The sequence below is a fragment of the Ambystoma mexicanum genome, chromosome 12, assembly GCF_040938575.1.
Source record: "Ambystoma mexicanum isolate Mex_15411 chromosome 12, UKY_AmexF1_1, whole genome shotgun sequence".
Classification (NCBI taxonomy): domain Eukaryota; kingdom Metazoa; phylum Chordata; class Amphibia; order Caudata; family Ambystomatidae; genus Ambystoma; species Ambystoma mexicanum.
In genome coordinates, this window is record NC_090936.1 from 166,954,751 (window position 1) to 166,969,374 (window position 14,624).

A 14,624-nucleotide genomic window follows, 5' to 3' on the forward strand; every position below is an offset into this window, starting at 1 on the left:
GGCTTCATTGATACCGGGGTCCTGCTACCAGGTGTCTCCCCCTGGGGGTTTGATCTACTATTTATGTTCCCGATGCCTCACGACACTTACAGACATGTTTTGATTTGAAGAGTATATTCTGCTACATGGATTAAGTCTTTGGTGGGTGTTCTGGAATGGTCAGTACGAGGGGGTGTGTGGGAGTGAGGGGCCATTCATATTAGGACAGCCCACAGGGAACACTTGCGTGTCCAGTCCTATCCACCACCTTATGTGCAGAAGAGGAACCTCTAGTGGGGGCAGAGATAGGAAATAAACAGTTTATCTTTATGGTAGACTCTGGAGCAGAGAAATTGTGTCTTATGGAAGGGCGGTTTCCGCTCTCAGGCAGGAATTTAGAGACGCAGGGGTTCTCTGGGGCTATTTTAAAAGTTCCTTACACTAAAGATCTTGATATAACGGTGGGGGGGAAAAACCGTGCGTGCACCCTTACTGTACCACAAAGACGCGCCAATAAACCTGCTGGGTAGAGATTTGTTGAGCAAATTGAATATGACGATCTCCTTTACAGAACGAGGAATAGTGTGCTCAACACCAGGAGTATGCCCAGTACGAGCAATGTTGATGATCAGCACAGTGATGAATGAAGTTGTGGTGCGAGGGGTACCCATTGATATAAGCATGTTCATATATGGTATCAAGGTGTTAGCATGAGTGGTGCCAGAGATAACGAGAAAAGAATGGAGAACACCATCAGATTTCATATTCCGCCCAATTGCACACAGACATTGTACCAGGCACGATAATGTCCATAGACATTGAGGCAGTTCAAGTATCCAGCAAACGTATTGTGGTCATAGGACTGGACGGGCAGGGGTGCGAGTGGAGGACTGTGTTATGCATAGACCCAAACATAATGCTACGAGATATAACAGATGAGGAATTGTTCACTGATAGTGAGGATGATGGAGAAATAATAATGGAAATAAGCATACCATGTGATATTATGGTCCAATACAGAGAGGTGCATAACCCATTGATGGCTAGCATTAAAGCCCCACTGACTATATTTGAGGAAGACAAAAGTAGCACCTAAAATTTGGACCACCGGGCCCCACGATGTAGGGCTGCTGCATGAGGTGACACCAATAAAAATAAAACTCAAACCAGGCGCAATGCTGCCGAGAGTAAAACAATATCCCGTATCAAAAGAAGCGTAGGAGGGAATTAGAGAGACCATAAATGCACTCCTGAAACAAGGCATCATAGTGCCATCAACCTCCCCATGTAATACAGCGATTTTCCTGATCAAAAAAGCAAAGGGAGGGGCGTGGAGGATGATCCAAGATCTCCGCCCACTCAATGACATCATTCAAAAAGAGTTCCCATGAGTGCCTAACCCAACATCAATATTGTGCAGTGTGCCAAAAGAATCAACATGTTTTACTGTAATTGACTTGAAGAATTCTTTCTTCTCCATACCACTCGACCCAGGATCCCAGTACCTGATATCGTTCACAATAGGGAACAACAGGTATGAACACCGCCGACTCCCGCAAGGGTATTGTGAAAGCCCCAGCATTTTTAACAGGGTGTTACGGGAAGACATTGGAAACATAGATATAGATAGCACCATCATTCAATACGTAGACGATTTGCTTGTCTGTAGCCATACAGAAGAAAAGTGTCGAGAAGACTCTATAGCACTACTGAATGTGCTAGCTGCCAAAGGATGCAAGGTAGACAAAGGGGAATTGCAATACTGCCTTGCCGAGGTTGTATACCTCGGACAGTTACTATCAAAAGATGGGAAGCAAATACTCCCAGACAGAGCAGCTGCTATATGGAACATAATAATACCAAAAACTGTGAAAGACATGCAAACATTTCTTGGCATTTGTAATTATTGCCGAGCATGGATCCTTGATTACGCGGCATATACACACCCCCTACTACAAGCATTAAAAAAGGCACAGAAGAATAGGGCGACAATAAAATGGACGCATGAAATGATAATGCAGTACTCTAAATTAAAAGACCTCATCGCTGACGCCCCAGTCCTCGCAAACCCAGATTATGAGAGGGAATTTTTCTTGTTTTCACACTGCAATGAGACACCGATGACAGCAGTACTGACACAGAAGACATCACTAGGTCATAAACCATTGGCTTACTACAGTGGGACACTTGAACTTCGAAATGCAAGGTCATTTCGCATTTCGAACAGGCCCTCGCAGCTGCGGCCTTTGCGATTGAAAAAAGCACCACCATTGTCATGGGATGTTCGGTAACGCTATATGCGGAGCATTCCCTGTTCGCCATCCTTGAGCGATCAAAATCAATACTAACGACACAAAGAGCAACAGCATATGAAGTAATAATTTCAAGCCCCAACGTATACGTTGTGAAGTGCAAGACAGTAAACCCAGCAACATTTATTACAGAGCCATGCACGACAGAGGACATACAAGAACACGATTGTGCCAACTATGAGGGGGAAGGTGACGACATCCTGAAAGCAAGTGAGAATGCCCTACAGGAGGGAGAAATATATTTCATAGATGGGTCAGCATCAATAAACCCCGAGACAGGGGAAAAACACGTTGGAATGGCGGTAGTGCGCATGGAAGAAGATGAATATGAGACAATTGTGCAAAAGCGCCTCCCATCCCATTATTCAGCACAGGCAGCAGAATTAACTGCGTTGATTGAAGCCCTGCGACAATATACTCAGACTCAGCCTATGCAACTACCACAGTGCACTCAGGGCTGTCACGGTGGCGTAGAAGAGGATTCAGGAGGGCAGACGGTTCTCCAGTACGGCATGCAACATTGTTGAATGAACTGATAGATGCATTAGCTGTACCATCGGTAGTGGCAGTGGTGAAATGCCAAGCCCATACCAACAACACAGACGCAATCTCATTGGGAAACGCGGCAGCCGATGCAGCCACGAAGGAGGCCTCGTATTTCAATGGGACACCAACACTTGTGTGCATCACAAAAGTAACCACCAGAAATCCATGAGAGGAAGCATACAATAATACCCCAATAGCGCAGATAATAGAGTTACAAAGACGAGCGTCCCAAGAGGAGCAAGAACTGTGGAGCAAACAGGGATGTACACAATCAGCCACAGATCTCATTTGGAGGCAAGAGATGACAGGAAAGGTTGTAATGCCCATAGAGTTACTAGAAATAGCATTCCAACAGTTGCATTTCCCCGGCCACGTAGCGAAACAACACATTGCTGCAGACATTCAGGAACACTGGTATCTCCCCAATTTACAAGAGCACCTGTCAAAATTAATTGTAGAATGTATAACATGCCAAACATATAATTCTGGAATGACATTAAGAACACTGCATGGTACCATGCCCCGACTAACAGGACCATTTAGAGAGCTCCACATAGACTATGCTGATATGGGAGAGCGGTGTAACGGAGCAAGATATTTGATTGTGGCGGTGTGCCCCTTTTCAAGGTGGGTGGAAGCGGGCCCATGTCCCCACCCAGATGCGAAATGTGCGGCCAAATTCCTCGTGCAGGAGGTGTTTTCACGATGGGGGATATGCGATGTGATTAGATCAGTCAATGGTACGCACTTTGTGAATGACCTCTTTAAGGAAGTGACATCACTCTTGGGGGTGAAGCACAAATGATGCTCAATTTATCACCCAATGGCGAATGGGATGGTAGAAAAGATCAACGGATTATTAAAGAGTAAGTTGTCTAAGTTGTGTAACACATTAAAAAAGAATTGGGTATATTGCTTGCCCCTAGCACTGTTCCAACTCAGGACGCAACCGTGTAAAGACCACCATTTAAGCCCCCATGAAATTGTAACTGGGAGGAGAATACACACGCCAGTATCCCCGATTAGAAGAGCATCGGATGCACACAGGGCCGCCACAGTGCTGGGGGAAGAGTTCAAGGAATACCTAACCCAGTTAACACGCGCAGTACGCAGCATAGCGCGACAAATAGCACCGCCTTTTACTGAAAATGTGATGACTGATACGACTACACCAGCCACAGATAGTTCAAGCGGGCCACTAATGCCGGGGGCACATGTGTATGTCCGCAGCTTTGTGAGAAGGTAGAATTCACCCAGGTTTCATGGCCCCTAGGAGGTCATTTATAGTACACCCACCGTGGTGAAGGTGAAGGGATTGAAGTATTGGGTGCACTTATCCGATGTGAGGAGGGCACACAGTAGTACAATCCCCCAGGAGGAGCAAGACAGCGCTACTGGGACAACAAATGAGGTTGAAAGAAAATAACAAAAGAGTCAGTAAAAGAATATGTGGAGATAAAAGCGATGATATGTATTTTGTTCTGCACAGCTTACTTCCTCCTTCTTTCTTTTCTGTCTCTTCCCCCTCTCCTCTTCAATTGGCCAGCATATTGTCTATATACCTCACCTATCTCTCCCTCTCTATCTCCCACCTTCATTTTTTGATGGTTGTCTCTACAGCAAAAGTACATGAGCAATAGAGTAACAGAACATGCCTGACTGAAAATAATGATTAAACGTGAAGTTGAACAAGAATGTAAATATATGTATATATTGTGATGACTTAACAAATTTATATCGCCCCTCCAGGTGAACAATGGCCCAACGACCCACGCTCGGAGAGAGCGAATTAATGTTAGATAGCGATAGGGTCGCCATTAGGGCTAAAAGGTACAGTGATGTTGAATGCGTTTTGAAATGTGCTGCAATTTTTATGTCAGTAATGTTGTTTTTTGCAGCTTGGTACTATACCCTTTTGTCTCTTGTTGATGACATGCAAAGGGGGGGGAGCGGGGCTAACATGATAAGGGAAGGATCGCAAATGATATGGACTGGGATGAAGACTATATGGCAGGAGTCACATGAAATTAATGTTAACAAAACAGATGGAATGCAACCCTCAGAATACATCACTGTGGGATCAACATGTGTGTCAGTGTTACACTTCGATGTAAAAATGAGTAATGCTTATGGATATAACGAATATGATGGAGATTATTATTGGACAAATGATTTAATTAACACTAGTATTAATGCACAGACAACCATACACCCTACCTACCACAATATTGCTGCTACTGATGATGATACATATGCCACATTGAATATTAATGATAAAACATGGGCTGGGATGTTTCCAATATATTACTAAAGGGTGAAAAACAATGATCAGGAAGGGAGGAGGAGGAGAAAAAGGGGGGCGGGAGGGAAAAGATACAACATCTATCACGACCTGGGGTTAGATGAAATAGAAGATCCCCGCCACCCTGATCAATCAAATAAATGGTATTCTGACATGAGTGCCACGGCGAAGCAAGCAACAAATGAGAGCTGCTACGTCTTTTCACTCATCCCGCATGCATCAGGAACACTGAAAATGTTAGTACCACAGGAAGTGCCCTTGTCTGAGGCCCAATGTTTAATTCATCTGGTGTTATGCAGAATAAAGAGCACATTCCAGGCGCACACTGTCACATTGGAAAAGCTGGAAAATGAGAAAACATGCACAAGCCGGCGCCAAGGAGTAATTTGCCTCGAGGAACCATTTCTTGTCATCAAGGGGACACGATTTGCAGAAAATAAATGGCACGAAGAAACAATGCAATGCAAAGCCGAAGTGTTTTGAGGCCTACCAAATGACACTTTCCAATGGATAAAAGGGGCATGTGACCCCATCTGGTCGCAACATGTCGCAAAGCTAACATGGGTCACAGCATTTGAAAAACCTATCAAAATACAAAAAGAAGTGCCACATGAACTGTGTTTCCGTGGGGAAGGGAAAGTGAACATGGGGGAAGCAAGGAGATGTAACAAAACGGTAATAATTCCCGACATGAAGAAAGGCACAGCTGCACTAATGGACATGTATTGGGTTTGCGGCAAGCAAGCTTACCTGCACCTCCCCGCATCGTGGCAAAGAACTTTTGCCTTAGCCACCCTCCACACAGCCCTGATGGTAATACCAGAGAGCCACATTCACGGGTCAGCAGGACAATCGGCTGAGCCATCGACAGCGCCCCAACTAATAAGAACAGAAGCTCCAGCATATGAACTACTGTCAGAATATGAACTAAAGAAAAGATTGACACGAAGTAAAAGATCCTCCAATTACATCGCATCCGAATCATCGAAACTCCTTGCTGAGATCCCGCAGAAATACAAGCTCTTTTCATCAGCAGAGACAGAGACATTCTTTGCCTCACTTCTTGCCCCTGAACTGCAAGCACGAGCAAACGCCAAATGGTTGCAGATAGTGCGCTGGGAGCTCATTCAATTGGCCAACGACACTGAAGAGTGGTTCAATGTGATAAAGATAGAGCTCCGCGTGTTGCGCCTAATGACAATGCAAAACAGATATGTCCTCGATCTCCTCACGGCGATGGACGGTGGTGTTTGCCGAAAAATTGGGGGGGCGTGTTGCACATTCGTGCAACTGAAGACGCTGATAACGGGACACTATCTCATGTGATAAACACAGTGCACAACTTAGGGGAGAGAATGAGAGCAGAAGGAGGAGCAGAAGAAAGTACATGGTTCGACAATTTGTTCAGCTGGATACCATCATGGGTAAATGTGGCAATAAAAATACTCATCCCCATCATCGTTTTTGTGCTCCTGTTCTTTTGTGTGTGCCAACTGGGACTACGGTGTTGTGAGAAAAGCATGCCAACCTCGGCTATGATGATGGTGACAATGGGCTGACCGACAACGGTAGCTACCATGATAGATGCACAAATGCAAACAGGAGAGTACACCACACCACAATACAGAATGACAGCAATTTACAGGCAATATGGGGATATAGTGTATAATTTGCATTACACAACGATAAAGGAACCAAGAGAGTTGCAATGGTACCAAGAAGTATTGGTAGATCTAGATGGGGATGGAGGTATTTACTTAATGTGTACCCCAGATGAATATGCCAGAAGAGTAAACAGCCTTGGAAGCGTTTGCAGAGCTTGGATGCCCATAAAGGGTACCCCCGCGTGGGACAAGGCATAGATTGAGTACTACCGAAGGGAGAATGAAAAGAATAAAAAGTAGAAGTATTTGTTACTTTAGATGTAACGAAAGGGGGGAATGTGTGGGAGCGAGGGGCCAATGGGCCCCTCTCTACCATCACTTCTCAGTACAAAACTTGGACCAAGTGCCTCTAGTGGTGGGTACGCCCCTCGCCGTTATGCAATACTAACTTTTGGTTATATTCACGTAGATGGGACCACTGAGCAGGACACACGGCATCCATTTTCTGTACCCCCTTTCAACTCCATCTTGGTAACTAGGCCTCACTGCGATAGTACAAAATGCATCTCTCCCTTTTTGCCCGCTGCTGTAGTTCGGAGCACATGGCCCCCACCCTCGTCCCCACTCCAAGTGGAAAACTCTGCGGCTCTATTCTCACGCTGAGGCCGGATCTGCTTGCAACAAATAATAAATGTAACACATCCCTTTTCCTCTGAGATCACTGTCCTGCATGTGAACCAACATGAGCCAAGCACAGGGCTCGTCCATCTCCACAAAAGTGTCCTTGCCCTCTTACCCTCGCCAGTTGAAACTTATTGCCATTGTAAGCCTGGGTCCTTGCAAAGCATCCCTTTCATGTGCCAGACTGCCAACCATACTATGAAACCCACCCAGCAGACCCCCAACTAACATTAGACCCCTGTGCAGTATATCGTGCCCAATACTAACAAGTGCCACATACCTGAGATTCTTGTGATACTAACCCTATAGTTCAATGACAGTATTATAGTGGTCAAGGCCCTTAAACCTGTGACCTGTGTAACCCAAATGTGTAAATGGTATAAACCCTTGAGTGATTTGTATGACGACATGATACACTACTGAGAGTCTTTTGATCAACTGTTATTTAGTGCATGCATTACTCAGAATGTATTTTCTTCGCTTAGATAGTGACCACCGTGTTCACAGCGACCTGATTTTCACCCATCCGGAGCACAAATGTCTGACGTCAATCCTCCCACCAACCAAGCAACCAACCCGGAGGAAGAGATGATGCCCACACCTAAGTCACCACCACGGCTGACCAATCCTGGTCCAACGTAGCATCATATGTTAAAAATGTAGATGTACTATATAAATGTGTTGTAACATTGATGTGGTCAGAGCACTCTCAGAGATCTAGATAAACTTTTCCTTGAACTCTCACAGCCTGAGCTTTTGTGCCTTATTCCCTGCCCAGGGAGTGTCTTTTTTATGAATTTTTACATGTGTGAGTCAGGGTGGGCACAAACAGGGGTCAGATGGGTATCATCATGAAAGAGAGTGGAGGGTCGGGGACTAGTGGGCTCCTGCATGGCAGGGTGGGGGTTCAAAGGGCATGGGCAGTTTTGTGGAGATGGATGGGCACTTGTGCTGGGGCTTTTTTCGATCTCACACTCTGCGGAGAGCACATTCTGGGGAAGTGATGCTAAGCAATTGCAACAATAAATGATTGGACTTCCTTGGGTATAAGACTCGTGCGGAGCTGGCGAAGAGGGGGTGACTGTGTCTTGGGCTCTCTGTGTGAGGCGCTGGGGATGAGGTTTGCAGAGGGATGATTTTTGGGCTTAGTAAAAAGATGGCGTTTGTGTCAACGCAACATGGTGTCTATTTTCAGGCCTTTGAGCAGCATTATTCATATATGTCTCTATGTTGTATCATACAAGGATTCACCATGGGGGTGTGGGTGTCTCCCCCTTGACTTACACATCATCTATTTACCGTGGGGAGGGCTGCTGGGGATTGGAACGTCTACTTCCCAACAAAGTGCTTAAGGTATTTTGCGCTTTCTAAAGTAAACATGAGTTTTTCTTTTATGCCACTATGATTCTAGGTCATGTGATAATTTTTTGTTTGGGCTACTATGTGGCAGAGCCTTCTATAGGCCAAAACAATTGCATTACAGTACATATAGGGAGAAATGGCATATGGTGAGGGACACAAAGCGTGAAGGTATTATTTGGTTATTTGCCCACCCATTGACGGTCCATGGCCATGCTAATCCCTATGGCCATGGACACCCAGTTCCAGCCCCTCCAGCACAAAACACCTCCTCATGAAAACTCTGATCCCCCTTTAATCTCTCACTGCACGTGCACGCTCCAAATGCTCACAAGGCCTAGCAGAACCGCCTCTTTCTTGTTCATCAGTTTTATCCTATTTGCCCTTTGTTGCCATGTTCCCTCCCGGTTGGCCCTGTGGACGTTTTGAAACAAAATCCTTTGATTTTTGATGTATGTGTGCCTTATAAATGCACAATAAATAAATAAAATCAAGCCTTGACATCAAACGTTGTACTAAAAGTACCTTCCAGTGTTTAATCAAAGCAATCTTCTGAGAGTTAATGATTTAATTGGAGTTGTAAACTTGCTCCCGGTGTGATAAAAAAGTCTTAACCAGGCCTGCCTTCACCCACTCAACTTATAAGCACTATGCGTGTCCTTCACTGAAGTCCAGTTAAAAACAAGCATCAGCAAAGCTTACAGTTTTGGCTTGTGTATATATATTAGGTATTTGCCAGGCACTGCTATTAGAATCACAGGTTCTTGCACCATTTTGCACCTGCTACCATCAATGGTCAGTTAATACCACTATGGCGGTGCCTGTCAAGTGGCTTTCTCATACCTACACAAAAGCCCAAACTGTTGGCATTGCCAGTGCTTATTAGAACAGTGTTTTGGATGCTTGTACTAGGTTTTAAACATAGTCACGAAAAGCGTCCCTTCTCCTTTAACTGTACTTGTGTGAATTTTAAGCAGGTATTTTCTGCCCCTGACCATAGCTCGTTTTTGCGCCTGTTTTATCACATTTTTGAGAAGACTGCCTGGACTCTATTGGTCTATTTGTAATGATTTATGATTCTTACTCAGAATCTGTTAGTAAGTTTCTTTTCACTCTCAGAAAGGGGACAAGGTGAGGTTCTCTCTTAGTGCCTTGGGGTGTCGGCTGTCGAATGCTGGTATGGTGCCGTGATCTGTGAGTTTTCGGAATAGTTTTCCGTACAATTTTTGATTGCGGAATTTAATCCAAATATCTACGAATGCAAATCTGCTTGGTGATGTGTGTCATAATAAATTTCAGATGAGGGTTCTCAGGTTATGCCATTTGCAAACTGTTTTCAAGCTCAATTTGTGTGCCACACAGAATCAGGAGATCACCAATGACCCTTTGTGGAACACTAGCAAATTGTGAACATGTATACAATATTTTTAAGTCAATCCCATGATTTCTTGAACCTTGAACTCATTGTTTGAATATACATTTGTGATGAAACTATTACCACTGAATTTCTAGTACAAAATCATTTGAAAATGAAAATCCATAGAGCTTTCACAATCTAGCTACTGGCTCACTTAGTATTATTTCACACACTGAGCCATTAGCTCACATATATATCTATTGTATTCATTGGGAAAATACAGTTGTTTTTCCTTTTTTGAAGCGAGATGAAAAATCAGATTTAATCAATATGCCAGTACTTGGAGTCTATATGGTATCAATTTGAATAACGAAGGTGCCAGGTTTAGTTTTGGCTCACTGATGCCACCTATTGAGCAATATATATTGTAGCAATAAGCCCCGAGACAGCGGGCCAATACCACCCCAGGTAATGCCCGAGGCCCATAGTTACAGGCTCGAGCGTATCAAGGGCCTTAACGAGACCCCAGGGGCATTACTGCGGGTGGTATTGGCCCACCGTTGAGGGGCTTATTGCCATTAGTACCCCGGCCGGTTAGATACTAATTGCATTCGTTTCTGTTCCGAAATGCTGTCACGTTTCGGAACGGAAAAACAAAAAAAAAGTCCAATAAAATGGCCGCCGGGAAAGGGAAAACGTAGTCTGTTTTCCCTTTCCATGTCGGCCATCTGGAGCGGGTGTGCTGGGAACAGAAGTGTTCTCAGCACGTTCGCTCCCGAGAAAAGAAGAAAAAAGAAGGTAAGTGGGGTTGGGTGGGCGGGGAGGGGATAGTTTGCAGGGGAGGGGGGTGGAGGTAAAAAAAAACATACCTGAGTCCCCGGCGGGGGACGAAAGCAGTCTCAAGCCATGGGTAGGCTCGGAGCGGGGATTGCCCCATTTCGAGCCTCCTCATTGGCTAAGGGGCCGCCACCCACCGTGAACAAACGAAGGCACGTACGTGCGTGCGAGGGATTCCCGGCCTGGTAATTCCCTGGCGAGGCCCAATCATAATGCTTGTTACATTCTGGTTGACCCTCGCCGGGTACTAATGGCATAAGCTTAAGTGATAATTAGCATTGCGGAAGCAGAAAACATCCTTTGACTAGTGTGTTTTAGTTCAAGGATACCACAGTTATTGTTTTGTGTCCTCCTTGGTGGGGTGCATAGCCAGAGAGCCAGTACAAACTGGTTTCGACAAGTCATAACAAAAAAAAGAAGGGCTGGGGAATAGATGTGCCGAAAGTCCGATAAGCCAGCGAACATCAGAGCCCCTGGATTGGCTCCGGGGGAGGGGTAGTTGAGCGTGCAAGTGGCAGAGTACACGTTATAGGGAAAAACTGTTTAAATAAGGAAGGGGCCACTCCATTTTTCTGCCTCCTGACACACTTGCACCATCTTATACGTATGCCATTACGTTAAAACAAGTTGTCCAGAGAAGCCAATGCAGATGAGAAATGATTAGAATGTCTAGTATCTGTTAGAATACAGCATCATTATATAAAGACTGTTATGATTGAAAGAAGGTGCCTTTTGTGAACTTATAATAGCGAGATTCATATAGGCAGGGTCATTTGCTGGTAGATTACTTGGGGTTATATGCGATTTTACCGACCACAATTACAGAGTGGTACATTTCATAGCAGGCAAAACACAGAAAAACACTGAATTTGTTTTTTTTTATTGGGAGGTCCCCTTCAAGTCCCCTGATTTTCTACCCTTATAACGCCACCCAAACCCCAATGTGACCCATTGTAACCCCTTAGCCCCCTTCCCTTTATATATTTATTTAATCTTTTCAGTGTTTTTCTGTGTTATTGTCCGCTCTGTTGTGTACCACTCAGTAATCTTTGCAATAAAATTACTGGATACCATTACTTAGTTTTGGAGTTCTTATACCTCTATTGTGTTGATCTCCATAGTGTAAAGCTGGAGACCAAGTTGGTTAAAGTTGCATAAGTCTTTTGAATACATTTCAATGTATGTCTATCTCATTGTCTGTTCCTCGTCCAGAATTGTGGGATTGTATAAATGGGAGAGTGAGAGTGGTATGTCAGAGCAGCGTGAGCCAAAATTAAAATAGATAAATATTTCTAGAATGCACACTCATGCATATTCAGTAATGGAAGATCGCACACTAATCCAAAGAAAAGTCATAACTTACGGGTGGAGAAATCCAAACAGAGAATCAGGAGTAATTCCCAGAACAAGCAAGCATTGAAAACAGCAGAACAACTGAGTTCAGGTTGGGTCCAAATGTGTCCTTGAGAACCTGAGAGCAGAGGTATCTGAAAGCAGAAATGCAGTGGCCACAATGTCATCACACTCTGAACTCTGAGGACTGCAGTTTAGAGTGTGCATGGAGAGCTAGCACTAACAGCAACATATCCTCCATTTCCACTAACCATACGTGGCACAGCAAGGGCTGTATGGAGCATGCCTACGCGGCCCCGCACAAGGCTCACCCATGACAGCATCTCTGATTTTAACCTACTACCGTATACTTGATTCAGAATTTTAAAACTCAAGCAAATATTGAGGGGCCTGCAGAATCGTTGAGAAGTTCACGAGGACAAGCGAATCCCACAGACTTTCTCAGGAACATCACAGAGATGCTCCAGGCATCTCTAGATTTTCTCAAGGGTTTAGACTTTGTGAATCAGGAATAAGGTTTCAGCTCCAAATTGGACAAGCTCATAGCCATCTCCTGATTTTCTCCAGTGCACATCTTTGTGAATTAGGCCCATCATGCCCATTACATAATATAACCCTTAGTGAAATTGTTACAGAATTGGATAGCGTTGTTGGGGTGACCGTCCTACATCCCACATGCGAGAGGAGATATAAACTAAAAAAACCTATGAAGCCAGTCAGCACACAGATCAAAGGCCAAGGGTTCAGGCCGCGAGCAGATCACCCAGTCATTCCCACCATATCCCTTCACTGAGAGATAAAGTGGAAAGCAGCACACACATGCACTGTGGCTATAGATGTGCCAAAATATGGAAGAGGCCATGAACCAGCAAGTATGCGCCAAGAGTCCATATGATATGCAATTAGGGGTAGGTGCCAGCAGTAGATGCCAGCAGTAGGCCCACAAGGCAAGAAGCGCTACAGGAGCTACAACAAACATTCATTAGACAAGCAAGCTGCAATAGATTTAGATTCTGAACATATTATTTCGATAGGAGGGATAGCTCTCGCTGTCACACGAGAAGGATAGCAATCCGCGAACGAACATATCCAGAAGAGAAACTTACGTAGATAGGCTAAGCCATGCAAGCATTGGCGATGGACCAACTGTGCAGTCTTGTCTCCCGAAATCTTGCTAGATTTCATTTCTCGCATCCTGGAAAAGAAAGTACGTCATTTCTGTCAAGTAGTGTTGGTGTGCGCAATATGTTTTGCAAGCATGTCTTTCTTGCTTTTTTCGTCTGTGATCCATAAAATCACATAGATCTCATTTGAGAAGTAAAATAAGTGTTACTCAAATAGATGACTCTTGAAACAATCTGCCGGTGCGCTTAAATCTGTTCTATTTGTAGTTTTTGGTAGATCACATTGCCGCAACAAGAACGCTTTGAATTAATTTTGAAAAAATATCAAACCTTGAACAGTGTCTGCTGTAGTATTCAAAACACCAAGGGTTTCGTCTGTGAATTAGGCCCTGAACTGTTAACTGCTTGAACAGTGCCTGCTGTAGTATTCACAACACGAAGGCTTTCTTCTATGAATTAGGCTGTTGCCTGGGGGCATTTCTTAACACTACGATAGCCAGTAACATAGGCCCTGAACTGTTTGTTAACTGCTTGAACAGTGTCTGCTGTGTTTCTTCTATGAATTAGGCCCTAAACTGTTAACTGCTTGAACAGGATCTGTTCAAGTATTCACAACACGAAGGCTTTCTTCTATTAGGCCCTGGACTATTAACTTCTTGAACAGTGTCTGCTGTTCAAGTGCTCACAACGCGAAGGGTTTCTTCCTGCTTTGCTAGCAGCGGCCCACAAGGAGCTCAACAGGTTCTGGATAAAAGGGGCCGGCCTGGCAGAGCACCTAGGCCACGGGTCTAAATATGTTAGGACGCTGTTCCTTACCTTCGTTTCTGGACCAGTCCATGGTTACTGGAACGTGTTCAATGGCCGCCCAGGGAGTGCGCGTTTCCTGCGGGGCCATTGCCTTCATCGGAAGTTAGTCACAATACAATGGTTCTAGAATGCAGCTGTCAATCTAACCCCCTGTGTGGGTGTGTCCTTTATTTGCTGAGAATCAGGACACATATGCCAGAAAGATGCCCTTGCGAACCATGCTAATTTGATTTCCCAGTATAGTGCAGAATTATGTTAGCATGTACAGTAGGAAAAAGCTATAATAAAAAAAAAGAAACTGCACAAAAATAAACGTGTTGTTGAGTCGTTTTGGATATCTAATGTGAGAAATAATGTTCTTGT

General features: G+C 44.5%; 1 protein-coding gene across 2 annotated transcripts in view; it reads right to left on the minus strand.

The window, feature by feature from the left end:
- TSPAN8 (tetraspanin 8) overlaps positions 1-14,380 on the minus strand; it is a 663,429-nt gene extending 649,049 nt beyond the window's left edge. The window contains exon 1 of one of the 2 annotated variants that reach the window (XM_069627690.1): positions 14,271-14,377. The gene's annotated coding sequence lies outside the window, so the exon portion shown is untranslated. Of the gene's footprint in view, positions 1-14,270 lie in introns of both variants that reach the window. The other variant, XM_069627689.1, reaches the window with a different exon arrangement.
- Positions 14,381-14,624: the final 244 nt, after the last annotated feature.